This window comes from Mustela nigripes, chromosome 4 (genome assembly GCF_022355385.1).
Source record: "Mustela nigripes isolate SB6536 chromosome 4, MUSNIG.SB6536, whole genome shotgun sequence".
NCBI lineage: Eukaryota > Metazoa > Chordata > Mammalia > Carnivora > Mustelidae > Mustela > Mustela nigripes.
The window spans coordinates 27546916-27565292 of NC_081560.1; the positions used below are offsets into that span (position 1 = coordinate 27546916).

General features: G+C 36.1%; 1 protein-coding gene across 2 annotated transcripts in view; it reads left to right on the top strand.

The window, feature by feature from the left end:
- Window positions 1-18377, top strand: part of SLC13A1 (solute carrier family 13 member 1) — a 119975-nt gene that overhangs the window by 96015 nt on the left and 5583 nt on the right. Inside the window, exon 16 of one of the 2 annotated variants that reach the window (XR_009403761.1) lies at window positions 15388-15453. The exons of the other annotated variant lie outside the window; for it this stretch is intronic. The gene's annotated coding sequence lies outside the window, so the exon portion shown is untranslated. The remainder of the gene's footprint in view (window positions 1-15387; window positions 15454-18377) is intronic. 2 annotated transcript variants of the gene reach the window in all.

Here is an 18377-nt window from a genome sequence, read left to right on the forward strand (position 1 = left end):
CTCCATTAAATGACTCTCATCATTAGTTTTCACTTCAGGGATTTTCAAATAGTTCAAAACCCTCCCCACAACCCCACCCCCGCGTTGCCAGTGCTCCCTGGAGCCTTGTATACAGGGTTGTTGATGAATCCTGACAGCTGTAGTTCTGCACACCTCCTGAGCTGAGCGTAGCCTCTGACCTCCCCGCAGCAGCACATCTACGGCTGGGCCACTGAGTCAGACGCTATGCCTTTGTGGATATCATTCTGTACAAAGTATGCAGTGAAGATTACCAAAATACCAGAAATGTCACGTAGCGTCCTCCTCCATTCCAAGAAAATTTATGTGCTTTTGCATCCATGTGTAATAGCCAGCATAGCCATTATTTTTCCTTATTTATTCTAATTGCTTCATTCTGTCCTTTTTTATTTAGCATACCTTTCTTTCTTGACACATTGTCTTTCTTTTTTTTTTAAGGCAAATGTGTTTGGACTTCTCAGAAAGTCAGATACTATGTTTGTTCTAATTTCAAGAATAGTGGTCTCTTACAGTGCTTCTACACAAAGAAATTACAAATACACATCTACTCCAAGTTCTATTATTTTGGCCTATGAATAAATTTTAAAATAAAGCATGAAAATGACATACCTTATATTTTGTGCAGTGACTTTCAAACTTCAAGTCATCTTGATAGAGAGTGGGGGAAATTTTTGGTGGAAACGCTTAGGGAAGAAGAGATGTTTTTGAACAAAGAAAGTTTGATTTATCTTAAAATGACTGCCATGAAATTGGCTTCTGGTTTGAAGAAAGACCTTAATTCCTCAAACAATTCTGTATCTGTTAGATGCTGGCCTTCCAGACCAGTTTCCTTCCTTCCTTAACACTTCTTGATGGAGTTTAGGGACTTTCATCACCTTAGACAATTAAAATAAGCTGTGTACCAGAAGGAAAATGTTTTGAGACTAGGACAGGAACCCAATGAACTCTAGTCATAACAGATAAATCAACTTAGGAAGAATTGACATCTTAAAAATTTTGAGTCTCCTGATCTATGAACACATTGTATCTCTCTATTTATTTAGGTATTCTTTAATTTCCCTGAGCAATGTTATAGAGTTTTCAATGTACAGTCTTATTCATCTTTAAACACATTTATCCCTAAGTGTATCATATTTTTGATATTACTGTATTTCATTTTTTTATGTTATTGTAAGTGGTCTTGTTTTTTACCTTCATTTTCTGATTAGTAGTTGCCAGGATTTAGAAATGCCATATATTTTTATAAATTGATTCACTAAGCTAATTTATTATTTCTAGTTGGGTTTTTTAAATAGATTTCATAAAACTGTGTACATAATGCTATCTTCTGTGAATAAACTCAGTGATATTTCATCCTTTCCAACCTGGATACTTTTATTTCACATTTACTTCAAGGTAGACTTGTCTTCTTTTCTAGGGAGCCTGGGTGTTACAGTCAGTTAAGTGTCTGACTCTTGGTTCAGGCTCAGGTTATGATCTCAGGGTTGTGGGATCAAGCCCCATGTTGGGCTCCACAACATGTGTGGAGTCTGCTTGGGTTTCTCTCTCCCTCTCCTTCTGCCCCTCCCCACTGAAAACTCTCTCTCTCTCAAATAAATAAATAAATCTTTTTTAAAAAGGATGTCCTTGCCTTTTTTCTTTTCTTAGTAGCAAAGCATTTTTTATCTCCCCTCAGTTATGAATGTGGACTGTAGAATTTTCAGAGCCTCTTTGCCAGATTGAGGAAACATCTATTGCTAGTTTACTAAGAGTTTTTGTTTGTTTTTGAATCAGGAATGGATATTAGGATTTGCCAAATGCTTTTCCTATGTCTTTGATCTTATGATTTTCATTTTTAGTCTGTTAATGTGCTAAATTACATTGAATTAAACAAACTTTGAACATGATACTTTGTATTTTTTTATATATTGTTAGGTTTTACTTACTAATATTTTGTGAAGAATTTTTGCACCAGTGTTCAGAAGGGACATTTTATAGTTTCTTACTTTGTTGTTGTTGTGTTAGGGTAATGTTTGCTTCAGAGAATGAGTTAGGAAGCATTTTCTTCTCTTCAATTATCTGCAAGTGTTGTAGAATTTAAATCCTTTTAAACTTACTAAGATTTGTTTGAAAGAAAATTGTTTATCTTGATAAATATTCTGCCTTAAAAAGGCTGTATATTCTGCCGTTGTTGGGCAGAGTCTTCTAAAGTGTCAACTGGGTCAACTTGGTTGCTAATTTTTTCATGTTCCATATTCTTATTGATTTTTTTTCCTACTTGTTCTATCACTTATATATTGAGAGAGAAATGTTGAAATCTTTGCCAATAATTGTAGATTTGTCAATTCTTCATGCATCTTTATCAGGTTTTGCTTTATGTTTTTCAATGCTCTATTTTTTTGTTGTTTGTGGTGGTGTGCCAATATTTAAAAATTGCTGGGTGCCTGGGTGGCTCAGTGGGTTAAGCTTCTGCCTTCGGCTCAAGTCATGATCTCAGGGTCCTGGGATCAAGCCCTGCATTAGGCTCTCTGCTCAGCGGGGAGCCTGCTTCTCCCCCCATTTCTCTCTGCCTGCCTCTCTGCCTACTTGTGATCTCTCTCTGTCAAATAAAATCTTAAAAAAAATTAAAATATAAAATTGCTATGCACTCTATGCCTTTATCACTATATAATGCTCTTTTTATCAATGTTGATATTCTTTACTCTGAAATATATTGATACTAATATAAGTGTTACAACTTTTAAAATTAGTTCTAACATAGATTATTTTTCTCCAGCCTTTTTTTTTAATGTTTAATTAGCCAACGTACAGTACATCATTAGTGGTCAATGTAGTGTTCAGCGATTCATTAGTTGCATACAACACCCAGTGCTCATCATCACATGTGTCCTCCTTAATACCCATCATCTGGTTAACCCATCCCCCTAGCCCCTCCCTTCTGTAACCCTCAGTTTTGTCCATGGATTCCGGAGTCTCTCGTGGTTTGTTTCCCTCTCTGATTTCTTCCCATTCAGTTTTCCCTCCCTTCCCCTGTGGTCCTCCACACTATTCCTTATGTTCCACATCTGAGTGAAACCATACAATAATTGTCTTTCTCTGCTTGACTTATTTCATTTAGCATAGTCCCCTCCAGTTCCATCCATGTTGATGCAAATGGTGGGTATTCATCCTTTCTGATGGCTGAGTAATATTCCATTGTATATATGAAACACATCTTCTTTAATCTACTTGTATGCTTATATTTAAAGTGAGTTTCTTGTAGGAAATATAATTAAATCTTATTTTCTTATGTTTTAATTAAATATGACAGATTCTGTCTTTTAATTTAGTGCTTTGACCATTTATATTTAATGTGATTACTGGTATAATTTAAATCTACCATTTTGCTATTTTTTTCTATATTATTTTTTCTATGCTTTATTTTCCACTTATACTGCCCCCCTTTGTATTAATTGACTACTTTTTATTATTTAATTTTATTTCATTTCTTGACTTATTTACTGTGATTTTTACAGTTACTTGAAGATTTATACTTATCTTTAACTTAATCACAATTTACTTTAAGTAATATGTTATTACTTCATGTATAATATTCTTAGAAGAATTTATACTATAACCCCCCCTTACCACTTTGTGTACTGTTGTCATACATTCTATTTCTATATGTATCATAAACTCAAAAATGCATTGCTACTATTTTTTGTCTTAAGCAGTCGTATAGGGGCACCTGGGTGGCTCAGTTGGTTAAGTGTCTGCCTTTGGCTAAGGTTATGATCCCAGGGACATGGGATTGAGCCTCATGTCAAGCTCTCTGCTCATCAGGGAGCCTGCTTCTCCCTCTCCCTCTGCCTGCCACTCCTCCTGCTTGTGTTGTCTCTCAATCTGCTAAATAAATAAATAAAATATTTTAAAAAATAAATAAAAAGTAGTCAAATATCTTTTGAAAATATCAAAAATTGTTTTATATTTCCCCACATTCTTCTTTCCTTTTATATAGTCTTGTTATTTCAGTTTCTACCAGATATAATTTTTATTCTTTTAGCTTTTGTTTAAGTCTGAAAAAATATCTATTAGTTTCATTTTTGAAGGATATTTTCATTTGGAATAGAATTTTAGATTGACAATATTTCCCTCTCAGGAATTTAAAGATGTACCACAGTCTTCCAGTTTATATTCTTTTTGATGATAAATGTACTTTAATTCATAAATCTGTTCTTCTGTATGTAATGTGTATTTTTTCTCTCCTATTCCCTTTCAAGGTGTTCTTCATTACTGATTTTATGCGATCTAATTGCGAGGTACCTTGATATAATTTTTTTTTGTTTCTAATGTTCAGGGTTCAATAGGCTTTAAAGTATTTAAAAAGCTTTTTAAAAATCAAATCTAGAAAACCTTCATCTGCTATTCCTTAGAATATTCTCTCTACCCTTTTTTTTCAAGGACTATAATTACAAACATATTTGGTCACTTGAAATTATCTCAAAGTACACTGAATCTCTGTTTTTGCTTTTTGTTTTTTCTGTCATGTTTTCTGTAGCCTTTTGGGCAGTTTCTATTGCTACCTCTTTCGGTTCACCAATTATTTCCTGATAATTCCATCAAGTATGTTTTCCATCGTAAACATTGTAATTTTCAAGTCGAAAAATTTGATATGGGTCTTTTATATTTTTCCTGTCATTACTGAACATACTCATATTTTTCTCTACCTTTTTGAACATATATAATTTTAATAACTTTTGATGTTCTTGTCTAGTAATTCTATCATATATGTCATTTCTGCTTCTATGCCTATTGCTTGATTTTTCTCTATTTTAAAAGTCAGATTTTCCTGCTTTTCCTACCTGGTAATTTTTTTTCACATTAAAAAAAAGACATTGCTTATTTTACTTTATTTAATATCAGACATATTTTTATTCCTATACACTTGAGTGTTATTCTGGGGCACAGTTGCATTATTTAAAAACAGTTTGATCCTTTAGATGTTTGTTCTTAAGATTTTTTGGGTGAGACCAGAAAACACTTTAGTCTACAGCTACATTTGCCTCACTACTAAGGCAATATCCTTTTGAGTATTGCACTTGATGTGCCATTAATTTTAAGGTTTTCCATTCTAGCTGGTGGAAACACGAAATTATTCCCAGCTCTGTGTTAGTTTCTGGAATTGTCCCAGCTAATAATTTTGATTAGTTCTTTCTTCACCTTGAGGTTGTTTCCTAAGAGACTTGTGTTGATCAGTAGTCAGCAGAATAGCAGACAGGATTCCTGGAGATCTCTCTGCACATGTCTGTGCATGTTTCTCCCTTCTGATACTCTGCCTGAAAACTGTAGCCACCAGTCCTCTTCAGACTCCCAGCTCCATCTATTCAACACGTGATCACCAGTATCTGCCTGGATTCCCCCTTTCTTGAACTGCTGCCTGGAATCTCTCCCCTTGTTATAAGTTGGAATAATGATAGAACGCAACTATTTCCTCTCCTTCAGAGATCATTGTCCTATGTTGCATGATGTCAAATGTCTGAAAACTGCTGTTTCATATCATTTTTCCTCTTTAAGTTGTTTCAAACAGAGGTAAATCCTGTTCCTCATACTGCATTTTGCCAAAAGTGGAAGTATCTAGAAGAGTCAGATTTAATTATAATTTTTTTTTTCCTCTAGTAATGTTAGAATCAGATCAAGTTGAGTTAACTGGATGGCTCTGAAGTCTCTAATTTTAATCACTGGTGTATAATGCAGCTCTTAGATAAGAGAGTAAATACTGGATGAGGAGCCTCTATGGTGGTATTGGGAAGTAGAGGGTGACTTAGTGAATACAATTTTGAATTTGTTGAGTTTGATATTTATATACTACTTATTTATTACTACATGAAGAAATAACTAATGTGCACTTAAATAATCTGAATGTGAAATGGAGGACAATGGTCAGACCTGCATTCTGGTTTAAAATTTAAGATTAAGGGAGTCTAGAGCATAGAAAAAATGTGTAAGAACCCCCTTTCTGCTTTTTATTCAACTTCAATACTATGATAGCTATCTAATATTAATGTCCTAAATTGTTTGCTATAGTTTTAATTGTTATTTTAATTCCAAACTGAAGATGTTTTAACCATACTTGGAAGGATGCTAGGACAAATATAACTCATGTTGTTATTATTGTTTACATGTAAAAATAATTAAGGGATAAGCAAGTTTAAAATCTTGGGGAAGTTGCTGAGAGAACAATTCAGCCCCAAGGTAAATTCAATCTGAGACCGTTCTCTGACAGAGGTTGTAATCTGACAAGAATATTTTATCTTCACAGCCACAGGGCTTTTTGGGTAGATCATCTTAAAAATGTTAAGTGAATAATAAATAATGACAGGTAATTCCTCGGGGTCTGGGAATTCATTCTTGACTACAGTCGTTGATATTGTTCTCCATTTATGTTCTCCATAAACTTTTAGTCTCCATCTCAGCTGGGAAAGTAATTGCTTTTGGTCAGAGCTGGGGGGTCCACTGAGAGCAAGCATTCCTCTCTCAGAGAATCTAGTAGTTTCCTCTGACATGCCCTCATCCTCCTCCGTATGGAACCTATTCATGGGCCCTCCTTAGAATTTGAACAGGGCCAGAATCCATCCTCAGAACTGGAATTTGAATTCTTTTATTGCAGCTATAGTCAGGACTGTATGTGGATTTAATGTGCTAGATGTTTTATTTGAGTTAAAAGCGGTTTTATAGTTAATATATTATTAAAAGCTATTATTACTTGTATTTACTTCCTTTTTTTTTTTTTTTTTTTTTTTTTTTTTTTTGTAAAGAACTCTGAAGGTTATAAAGAACCTCAGTCTTCCCATGGAGACAGAAGTCCCACTGACCACTATGCACATTCCATCTCCTGTATCCATCTTCTTTATCTTCTCATATTCCTTTGACTAAAGAATGTAAACAAAGAAACACAACTATATATAATTCCCGAAAGCACCTTTTGAACATTACTAGTGGCTTCCTTTTTAAAATCTATCATTAGCCAAGTACTTTACAAAATATAAAACAAGTTTCCAAGAAAGAGCATTTTTAACTGGTAATCCTGGATGGGTGTTCCTGGGAAAACCTATAAGGAAAGCAGAGACAATAACTCCACATGCAAGTACTGGTGGCTATAATAGTACTATTGCATCTGATGCAATCTCCTCTGAATCCATTATCCAAAGATTATGGACATTGAATCAGTTGTAAAGTGGCTCATATATCCAGTGAGAATATTCAAAGAAATGTAAAATAGACTTTATTTCGATTTTTGAGCGTCATAACAGAGCCAGACTAGATAGTTTACCCAACTTCAAGACTTACTGTTTGGATATAGTAATTAAGACTACGTGGTATTGGGAAAGACATGGGTATATATAGTTGGCACAGAATAAAAACCCATAAGTAGTTCCACATAAATATGATTATTTTTAAAAAATTTTTTAAAAGATTTTATTTATTTATTAATTTGACAGAGAGAGAATGAGAGAGTGAATGCAAGCAAGGGGAGTGTGAGAGGAAGAAGCAGGCTTCCCACTGCGCAGGGAGCCCAATGCAGGGCTCGATCCCAGGACCCCGGGATCATGACCTGAACTGAAGGCAGATGCTTAACGGCTAAGCCACCCCGGGGCCCCAAATGTGATTTTTGACAAAGGTACAAAAGCAATCTAATGGAAGAAAGATAGCCTTTCCAGCAAATGGTGCTGGAGAGGAGAAGTGAACACCCAAAGACAAAAACAGAAAACAAAACAAACAAAACTTTGACCTAAGCTTCATACTTTGTATGAAAATTAGCTCAAGATTGATCATGAACTTAAATGCATAAATGTAAAATTCTAAATGTAAAGTGGTGCATAAAATTCTAAAACATTTAGGGAAAAGCATGGAAGATAATCTTCATGGATCTAGTACTTAGCAAAGAGTTCTTAGACTTTCTTTAAAAAATTGTTTTATTTATTTATTTATTTATTTATTTATTTATTTATTTATTTGAGAGAGAGAGAGAGAGCACAAACAGGGGAAAGGGCAGAGGCTTCCCGCTGAGCTGGAAGCCTGATGCAGGACTTGATCATGACCTCAGATGAAGGCAGATGCTTAACCACGCAAGTGCCCCCAAAGGTTCTTGTGCTTAACACCAAAACTATAATCCATGAAAGCAAAAGTTAATAAATGGACATCAAAATTTAAAATTTATATTTGTTCAACAAATATCCAATTAAGAGAATGAAGAAACAAACCATGAAATGAGAGAAGATATTTGCAAACCACAAAGAATAATACTGATAATGGGTGAAGAACACTTAAAACTTAGTAAACAAACAATCCAGTTAGAAAGTGGGCACACGATACAAAGATCACACTTCACAGAAGAGTATATACAGATGTTAAATAAGCACATGAAAAGATGTTCAACATCATTATCCATTAGGTAAATGCAAATTAAAAACACAGTGAGATATTCCTACACCCATGTCAGAATGGCTAAAATAAAGAATAATGAAGAATAAAGAATAAAATAAAATGGCTAAAATAAAGAATAATGATAGCACCAAATGCTGGTAAGGATGTGGAGAAACACAATCACTCAGACACTCAGACGGTGTGTGGGAATACAAGTAGTACAGCCAGTCTGGAAAACAAATTGACAACTTCTTAACAAAAGATTGCACACCAAACTGCCGTATGACCCAGCAACTGCAATCCTGAACATTTACTTCAGAGAAATGAAAATGTATGTTCGTACAAAAATCTACATACAAATGACTAGTCAAAGTCAAAACTTGGAAACAACCTAGCTGTCACTCAAAGTGTGAATGGTTAAGCAAACTGTGACACATCCATACCAAAAAACATCACTCAACATTAAAAAAGAACAAACTTGGGGTGCCTGGGTGGCTCAGTCCTAAAGCTTCTGTCTTGGGCTCAGGTCAGGATCCCAGGGTCTTGGGATCCAGCCCTGCATCAGGCTCCCTGCTTTGCAGAGAGCCTGTTTCTCCCTCTGCTTGTGTTCCCTCTCTTGCTGTCTCTCTTTCTGTGTCAAATAAATAAATAAATAAATCTTAAATAACAAACAAACAAACAAACAAAAACACCATTGCTTTGTGCTGAATTAGGTCCCTATAAGGTCCAGTGAAATTCCTAACATGTCTTTGGCCACAGAAGCTGGCAAGCTGTGCCTTGAGCCCCTCTGCAGTGTCCGTGATGTTGCACTTACTGAAGTGGTAAGAGTTTTTTGTGGGAGTAGCTATAAATATTTATTACTGGCATCGTCCTGAGCCCTACTCAAACAGTAATTTGCGATGAACAATAAATATGGAGATGGAGGTTGGGATGGAAGGTGCTGCTGACAGACTGGCTGTTAGAAGTGCAGACATCACTTCTCAGCTGCACCTGAACTTGGGCGAACTGAAGAGAGGAATGCAACACGGCACATTCAGGAGCAGTATGGAGCCTCATTTTCCTCCGCTTGTTTTTATTCTTCACAATCCGTCCGTTTTTCATTCTTACTGTCTGAGTGACTGATAGAGTACCTTTTTACAAAGCACTCAGAATGTCTGTGTGAATTGAAATATGCATCACACCATAATTTCACATTTTCAGAGATTTTTCACATTGTTCCTTCTTAGCAGTCTGATTAAGTGCCTCCTAAAGCAAAGCAACAATATCTGAACTATCAAAGCAATCATCAGTGCATCTTCTGACTCTTCTCCATGAAAAAATGTCAGCTTGTGAAGTAGACTTTCCAAAATTTTCTTACTGACATTTTCTAATCCCCTTTTTAAAAAATTCCCTTAGGAAAAAAATATGACAAATGCTGATTTAATGGTGCCCTCTGTCTCCCAAGTTTCGTTCTTAATGCCTATCAGCGTATATACAAACATTCTAGGAAGAGATGGAAAATCAGCTCCACCCCCGCACCACTGCCACTTGCATTTAGAGGGAGATTCCCATTAGAATTAGCTGGGGGCTGATTCAGCCTGTTGTACAGAGCATTATTTTAAAGCAAGACCTTGTGAGAGGTTCTAGGAATTCTCTGTGAAAATGTACCATTGTCATAAATATTTCTGTCACTCTTAGGGGAAAAAAATCAGAGGTTTTTTCTGGAAGAGAACATTTAACCCACATTTTTGTGTTTTGGATAAATGTGAGTGCTCAAAGATCTTTTTTTCTATGAAAAGCTCATTGATAGGTTGATTTTAAAGAAGGTATGACCAAGTTCTTTTGAATGAGGGAGTGGCATATGAAAGCCTGAGGTGGGGGGATAAAAGAATATAATAGAAACGTGTTTATACAATATTATTGAAATGTGATCGAGGGGTGTCTGGGTGGCTCAGTAGGTTAAGTATTCAACTCTTGATTTCGGCTCAAGTCATGATCTCAGGGAGTCTGCTTGAAGATTCTCTCCCTTCACCCCTCCCCCCGCTCACTAACATTCTACTCTACTTGTTTCATTGCATGTCTGTCCATCTCTCCATCCCTCTGCCCAACTAGATTTTTGGTTAGTAAATAGATTTAATTCTGCTTTGTTGTTACAAATCAATTCAGATTTTTAAGATTTTGTTATGAATGACTTCCACCTTAGTTTTCAATATTATTGGAATAACGTTTTCAATATGATCCTGTTTTTTGTCTACTATATTTGTAACTGTGTCCAACTCTCCAGTATTTTTTTTTACAAATTGATCATGAACTATTTCACAAAACATCTCAATAAACTACAACAAATCCATCGCAAACAATGCTTCATGATGACAATGTAATATAATTAGTAAACAACAAAAAGATAGTTTAAAATAACACCATATGTTTACAAGTTTTAAAAATATTTCTAATAATTGGTAATACAGTGTGAACCATATGTTGTGTTTGTTACATATGTTCTAGATATTACTTGCCCGTAATATCTCTATATTGTCAGCATTTATTGCTACCAACTGATTTGTGGTTATATTCAATTTGCATTTTCTTTTGTACTACATTTTTTCAGATCCTGTTTTATATGCTTTAATAAGAGTCTACAGTCTTATTTTTATAGGTCCCTTGGTGATTTTATATCTCTGATGTTATCATCAGAACAAATACTTTTTCCCTGAGCTACTTTTCTTGTGGAATTCCGTATGATGTTTAACTGATTCACTATAATCAGTACATGCTTCCCTTCACCTGTTTCAAAACAGCTAAAAGATGTCATCTCTTCTGTTCTTGCGAGGAGATGGCATGTGTCACTGATTTTTCTTACTCAGATTTTTGTTCCTATCCAGATTACTTAATCTTTTCCTGACTCAGAGAAGGGTTGCTTGAAGAACATTTGCTAGACACAACGAATGACAATTGTGCACTTGTTGTTCCTGGTCCTGGTATCTCCAGGTTTCCCCCAGATATTTCCCCATGATGGTCAGCACCGGTCACATGAGAACTTCTGGACTAGACCACCGCACTTACACTCTCTTCACTCAGCTAGTCACGAGACACTTACTAGACTTGAAGTTGTCTTGGGGCCCAGCATTAATAAAAAGAGTAGCTCACACATTTTACGGAGCAGGCACGGTTCTGGGGGATTTCCATGTGTTTACTCACATATTTTGGATGCAGAGATTTTATTCAGAGTGGTCATAAAAACATTTTTTAACCTTCCTATGGTGAGATATATTTGATGTTTGCCTCTCCAGTTTGTTAAAGGTGAAAAATTAATTTAATTCAGATTCAGCGGCAGCAGGATTAGTGAGAAACAAGTTTTCAGCATTTTCCTCTTGCCCTTATGGTTAAGATTAAGTTAAGATTGTCACAACAGATTAGATTAGCATAATTTCAGTTATTATTTGCATTGCCTATGGAAAAATATGCAAAGGCAGGCAAACATAATTTATTATTTGGGCTTTAATACACTTAAAATCACACCAGTGACTGTAGAAGATTACAAATGATCCTCGCAGGATTTTTTTTTTATTATTTTTTTCCTTCTTCATTCATTTGGTGTTATTTACTAAAGCTACACTCGCTGCTTTTGCATCTTTATCGGATGGTTTTTGTTTGTGCTCAAATAGATAACGGAAAGTACATCTACAGTCCCCAGGCCCTCTATGGAGGGAGGATCTGACTCTGAGTTTTCCTGGGAGCTGAGCCACTTCCTAATGTTGCTGCCGGCATGTGTGCGGTTCCTTTGTTAGCTGTGTGATGTATCTGTGGGTTGCAGGGCCAAGGGATTCAGAGTTTTCATTTCCTTTTGAGTCAAATTCTTAGTCTTCTCTATTCTAGGCAAAAACTCCTCCTTTCTAATCACTATGGAGGTGAGTGTCTGCCCTGAGCCCGGCTCTGCCCCACTTCCCATTCCTTAAAACACAGGGAAGAGGACAGCGGCACTTCTACCAGACTTACTGGGGGAAGGAAGTAAAACAAACAAAGAAAACATGCAGCCCTTCCATGTGCCTTGACATCTCTCGTTCTGGGAGATTCTGATTTCTGTTACACATTCGCTCGATGGGGAGAACTAGTTTACTAGTTGGTCTTTGAATGTCTTTCCTTCTCCCTGCAATATAGATCAGGGTTTCCCAACAACATAGCTACGACATCGTAGTCCAGGTAACTCTTTTGTGTGCAGAGTTGTCCTGCGCTTGCAGGATGTGTAGCAGCTTTTCTGGCCTCTACCCTCTAGATGCCAGGAGCAGACGTCCTCCTTTTGTGACAACCGCCGTTACCTCTGGACTGTGTCAAATATGCCCTGGGGGGGGGGGGGCAGAATTACTCCAGTTAAGGACCACTAATATATATTAGCTTTAACTGTAATTATAGATACCATTAATCTAATTTACAGAAGATAAATAATTACAGAAAACAAGGGTGGCTACTGTGACAAAATACCTTTTAAAATTTTACATTTAAAAAAACAAGTAGAATATATTTTTTAAATTGATCAGATTGACAAAAATGTTTAATAATTCAGTAGATGAGAATAATGTTAAAATGATGAAGAGCCTTGCATTAGAGCCCATCAAGACTTAACAGCTAGCTGTCAGGCATTTAGATGATAGTGACGGAAATGCACTTCTCATGCTTTCCTTCAGCAATATTGGAATGATTACTCTGCTCTAGAAATTGTGTGGAGGACTGGGGTTACAGAAATGAAAATGAAACAAAACAGTCCTTGTCTTCAAACATTGTTTGACAAAGATCATTTTTCTGAAGATAGAATCTTAATAAATTCAAGGAATCTAGATAGTATGAACTTGAATGAAATTTAATTCTAAATTTTGTCATTTTCTCAGTATTTGCCAAACTACTTTTGCCCTTGTCAATAAAATAAAATTTTGCTAATTTTTATCAGCGAAAGAAAGATCGTTGTGAATTGTCAAAAACTATTTAGTGAATCTTTTTAAACATTTTCTATTGTTACTCAAATTACATCAACTAAAACATTGCCATAATCATTTTAGGGATCTGTTTTCATGATGAGATAAATAAGACTTAAAATTGACTTCTCATTTGTTTATCTTCATACTTCCTTCTTCAGTATATATATTTCCCTTAACAATATATATTCAAAATATGACATTGTAGCATATTTCATTGGTTTATAATGAATATAGAAAATACCTTTTTAAGAATAGTCCATGAAGCATTTGCCTTTCCTTTACCGATATACACTGAGATCGTTGGCAATGATTCATTATTATAATTGGGTGATTGGGCATTAAGGAGGGCACATGATGTGATGAGCACTGGGTGTTATATGCAACTGACAAATAATTGAACACTACATCTGAAACTAATGATGTACTCCATGTTGGCTAATTGAATTTAAATAAAAAATTAAAAAAAATAAAATCATCACCTCAGCTTTCAAAAAAAGGCAGTTTAAACAAAACAAAACAAATTGATACTGCAATGAAAAACCTTATTCATGCCCCCTTGTGCACTTCTTTTTTCTTTTTTTAAGAATTAATTACTTTACTTGATAGAGAGAGAGAGACACAGTGAGGGCGGGAAAACAGCAGGGGGAGTGAGAGAGGGAGAAACAGGCTCCCCACCCAGCAGGGAACGCGATGCAGCTCAATTCCAGGACCCTGGGAACAGGACCTGAGCCCAAGACAGACACCTAACAATGGAGCCACCCAGATGCCCCCCCCCGCTGTGCACTTTTGTGAGAACGTCTGTACAGTAGGCACCTTGTGTTTGCACACATCTGCACCGTCACTGTGTTGCCAAGTGATCCTTGAAAGCAGCTACACTGATTTACACAACACCGAAAATATTGATTGTTTTCGCTTACCCCCAATTCATATTTGCAATTTTCTTATACTCTCGGCCAATTTGATGAATGGATAATTAGTATTTGATGATTTAAATTTGCATTTCCCTGACTGATGAGAATAAATATTTTAAATTTCTTTTTCTATGAATTGCTTCCTCATATATTTTCCTGTTTTTCTACGGAGTTTTTGGCGTCTATTTATTAAACTATAGGATTTCCTTATATGTTCTTTACATTCTTGTTTGTTATCCTTTGACACTTGTAGTTACATATAGCTTGTCCTGGTGAATGACCATCCTTTGGCTTTGTTTATTTTGTTTTTTTAATTGTGTTGAAGATTTTACATTTAAACCCTCATTAAATTAGCCTTTAATCCTCATTAATTTTTACCAAATTAATGTTTCCCTTGTGTTTTATTCCATATGTATCTCATCTAAGAAAAGCCTTCTCTATGCCATTTATAAAGTTATTCCCTATAATTTCTTTTAAAATATTTGTTTGGCCTTTAACATTTGTTTTTAATCCATTTAAAATGTATTTTTGTAAATACTGAGAATAAGCATCTATGTTTAAGTTTTCAGTGTGAATAAACCTATCGCCCTGGTAATATAAGGTGAGAAGTCTAATATCTTCCCCATCGATTTTTAAGACTGTCTTTTCACATACCAGACTCCCTTAGAAGAATCATCCTTGTGTGGGGACTTTAATCTCTTATTGACCCATTGGTCCCAGGTGTTTTTAAATAAAGTTTTAACACAGTTTTTAAATAAGATCTATTTTTAGAATAATTTTAGATTTATAGAAAATCACAAAGACAGTACAATATTTGTGTTGTGCACCCAGTGTCCCCTCTCATTGACTCCTTAATTAGTATGGTATGTTACAATTCATGAACCAATATAGATACATTATTATTAACTTAAGTACATTCTTTAACCACATTTCCTAGTTTTACCTAATGTCCTGTTTCTGTTCCAGGATAAAACCACATTAAGTTGTCATATCTCCTTGGGCTCGCCTAACAATTTCTCAGACTTTCTTTGTTTTAACGATCTTGACTGTGTTGAGAGGTACCGGTCAGGTAGTTTGTAGAATGTCACTTTATTGGGATTTGTCTAATGTTTTTTTCTCCTTATTAGACTGGGCTTCTAGGTTTTTTGATCTGCTTGGGTGCCTGCCCTGCTCTCCTCAGAAAGCTTCATTATGTGAGTAATACAACTTTTCATACACTCGCGGTGCTCATGTGGCTTATCAGCCTGACATAGGAACTAAATTTGAGGAGGAGGGAGACAGTCAATCCTGACCCCGTCGGGTGGCCACAACAGTTACATTGTTCATTAAAACAAATTAAGATCTTTGAATTGAGGCCCTAAACTGTGTTCTAGTGAATGTTTACAGAGCAACTAAATATTCTGTTAAACTTCTCACCAGGATATCAATTATGAACCTGTGGTGATAGATTTTGTGTTGCCTCTGTCTGACTTTCCCCTGTGGCTCAACATGATAGTCTCTCTGAGATCATAGTCATTCTCTGATATTTAAAAAAAAAAAAATGCTCTAAATCTTTGCTTCTAATATTTTGGTATTTAATATAGCTTCGAATTTATTTTATGGTGCTATAAGGAAAAGATATCATTTTAATTTTTCTATATAAATGATCAATTATTCCAGTACCGTTTATTGAACGCCCTTATCTTTCCCCACTGGTTTGAAAGACTCTGTCATATAAGAACATTTCCCGGGATTTCCTGGGTGGCTCAGTCATTCTGTGTCTACCTTTGGCAGCTCAGGTCATGATCCCAGGGTCCTGGGTTTGAGCCTACATCAGGCTCCCTGCTCAGCGGGAAGCCTGCTTCTCCCTCTCCCACTCCCCCTGCTTGTGTTCCCTTTCTTGCTGTCTCTTTCTTTGTCAAATAAATAAGTCTTAAAAAAAAAAAAAAAGCCATTTCCCTATATGTTCCTCATGTGTTTGACAATACCACAGACTTCAAGAAGGGGAGCTTCTAGCTTAGGGCCCATGCTTTAAAGGGTCTTCTTTTGTCCCCCCTCCAGCCACATCCCTTCCTTTTTTTTTTTTTTTTCTTTAAAGACTTTATTTATTTATTTGAGAGACAGAGATCACAAGTAGGCAGAGAGGCAGGCAGAGAGAGAAGAGGAATTATGCTCCCTGCTGAGCAGAGAGCCTGACGTGGGGCTCGATCCCGGGACCCTGGGATCATGATCTGAGCCAAAGGCAGAGGCTTTAACCCACTGAGCCACCCAGGTGCCCCCAGCCACATCCCTTCCTAAGGTAATAGGAGACAGCAAGGAAAGAGACTGACCCACTCAGAGTTTTAAACCTGTCACAGTTTTAAACCTAGCTAGTGGTAGAGACCCTGGATCCTAAAATTCCATGCCCAAACAACTCTGGGCCCACTTACACGACCTGTACAATGTGCTTCTCCCAAGGGCAGGCCATACCACAATAAGCCTGAGGGCTGGCCAAGTGGATGCTGTGTTGGCGGATTTGTGGAAAGAGTTTGGATGTACAGGCTGGGGTCCTGATGTCCATACATGGGTGTGCATGAGACCTTTGAGAATGGAAAGAGAATAAGGTTAGGCTGAGATTCAGGAGCTGGAGTCTGAGGCTTGCTCCTCCTATGCCACCACATTCTGAGATGGAACTCCAGGAGTCCCAAGAATTATAAATTCCAATTTTGCCTTCCAAGTATATATACATATAAATGTATATATGTCAAATTAGAAATATAAAATATATTTCACTTAATTGTTTATTCGCTAAATTAAATGACATATGGGTTTCCATTTGCCCAGTTGCACTAGATCCTACAAATGTTAAGGGACGTCTTGTGTCTGTGTATGTTTCTAGATTCTTGATCATGTTCCATTGGGCGATTTGCCTATTCCTATTTCAATAGCACCCTGCCTTAATTAATATAATAATTAATCAAAAGGGCACTTCCCCTGCCAATTTTGTTCAAAATTATCTTAGTCATTTTTGTCCTTTTTTCCTCCAATATAAATTTGGGGGATCCACATATCAAGTTTAAAAAAAGGCTCCTTTAAAGCTATCACTTTGAAAAAATAAAACTGTTTTATTCTCTTTTTAATTTAAAAGCTCCCTTTTAGCCTAACTTATGAATTTTCTCATGTTTTAACTCCCTACCATTGATTCTGTCTTAACCTCTAAACTAGTGGTTTGCCCTCCAAGGGACATTTGACAATGTCTGGAGACATTTTTGTTTGTCACAGCTGAAGTGAGGGGTGCCTCTAGCCTGCAGTGGGTAGAGACCACGACATGCTGCTAAATGTCCTACGATGCACAGGACAGCCCCCACAACAAATTGTCTGACCCAACATGTCAACAGTGCGAAGGCTGAGAACACTGATCCAGATGACGTAGGAACATGTAGAACACATTATGATGCATATGTACATGTAAGCGTACCTTAGAAGTGTGTGTACTTGTTTGTACACATGTGAGTATATTGTCATCAGTGCTTCACTAACTACTTTCTCACCCACTGCCCTGCATCTGGGATTCACCAAGCAACTTACCAACATTATCTTATTAATCCTCATCCAATGCTCTAGAAATAGGTGACAACATGATTACACTTGTTTTATTAATTCAGAGACACAGATCAAGTATCTTATCGGTATTCCTCACAAAAGAAAAACATATTTCACGAAGTCCCCTGTTTCAGCTATTATGTGATAGGTGATAGTTTCTTCCTTTCTTCTATTAATAAAAGTTGGATGACTTTTCTTCAGGCAACAATACACTTCCTACTTTTCAACATGCTATTTAAGTCTAAGTACCTAATTCTTAACATAGAAAGGAACCTAATTTTAATGCACATTTTAAAATTTTATCTAGGTGGGTAGAAATATTTTCATACTTGAAGAAAAAATCTGAGGAAAACTTTTAGAGAAGATTTTAATGGGTTAGTGATTAAGAATCTGAAAAGAGCTAATGCTATCAAGGAATTTACTGAGCTAATGAAGAGAAGCCGTGCCATTAGGTTTTAGACTTCATTTGTAAGTTTAATGCTTAAAAGCAAACTGATCTTCAGTAATTCTGAAGGGATTATTACTAGACACACTGATTCTTATGGAATCATAAATC